Below are 1,373 nucleotides of genomic sequence, written 5' to 3'. Positions count from 1 at the left end.
TAAATGGTTATATATGTAGTATAGATATATAACATTTTATTTTATTGTTTAATTTATATTAAAAACAACAACTCTCTCTCCCTCCATACATATAAATATAGATATATATATATATATATATATATATATATATATAATGGCTAAAAGATTTCATGTTAGTTGATTCACATATAATAATCTATAAAATATTTGACTTTTTTTTTCTTAGTAATTTTGCAAATTAATGTTCGCATTTAACTCAAAAACTCCTCTCCTTCTCTTGGTACGTTTCAACTTTGATCTTTAAATCTCTCAATCTCTGCTTTTTTTTAATTTATGTGTTCTTCATCTCCATGTAGGAGCTTCAAACTACTGGTACGCTCTCCCTTCTTCTTTTTCATCTCTCATCTATGGCAGAAAAATATACACAAGTTTATCAATATATGTAAGAAGACATTGGAACTTGGATTAAGGAGAAGTCTCCATTGAGGCTTTAGAATTTTGTGAGAATTTTGATTATTTTTGTTTTTGTTGTAGATTCACTTTTGTTTTTATGTTTTTTTTATAGTTTTTAAATTTGTAATTTTGTAAGAAAAAACACCAACAATAAAGTGACATTTTTAGGCATCACAATCCTAATTTTCTTTTTCTCGAACTTTGCTTTTTTTTTTTTATTGATGTAATTATTATCAAAACATTAAATTAATTAGACTATTCATTTTTGTTGATTACACCCAAATTTTTTTATTCGTTTGCCCCATATAACTCTATTTGTCATTTACATAACAATAATTGAACACACACACACACACATATATATATATATATATATATATATGTATTCAATATATATAGGGAAAAGTACAATAAAAACCAATGAACTTTATTGTTTGGAATGATTAAGTCCTTGAATTTTTTTTTGGAACAAATAAGTCCTTGAACTTTCCAAAATATGTTAAATAAGTCCTTGAACATTCCAAAATATGTTAAATAAGTCCTTGGACAATTTTTGGAACAAATAAGTCCTTGGACATTTCAAAAAATGTTAAATAAGTTCTTGGACAATTTTTGGAACAAATAAGTCCTTGAACATTCCAAAAAATGTTAAATAAGTCATTGGACAATTTTTGGAACAAATAAGTCCTTGAACAATCCAAAACATGTTAAATAACTTTTTGAAAAAAAATAAAGTGGTAAAATAGTAAAAAAATGGGGAAAAAAAACCAATGAACATTCATATTTTGAACGATTAAGCCCCTAAATATTTTTTGAACCAAAAAGTATTTAGATMTATAWAWTTAAACAAATATAACAAAAAAGTACTTACATTTACAAAAAAATAATTACCATTTTAACTAGTTGTACAAGTCATTAGAATGTATCCAACATGTTTT

This window comes from Cynara cardunculus, assembly GCF_001531365.2.
Source record: "Cynara cardunculus var. scolymus isolate 2C chromosome LG 13, CcrdV1, whole genome shotgun sequence".
Taxonomy (NCBI): domain Eukaryota; kingdom Viridiplantae; phylum Streptophyta; class Magnoliopsida; order Asterales; family Asteraceae; genus Cynara; species Cynara cardunculus.
The sequence above is the reverse complement of the archived record's forward strand: the minus strand, read 5'-3'. Positions refer to the sequence as shown.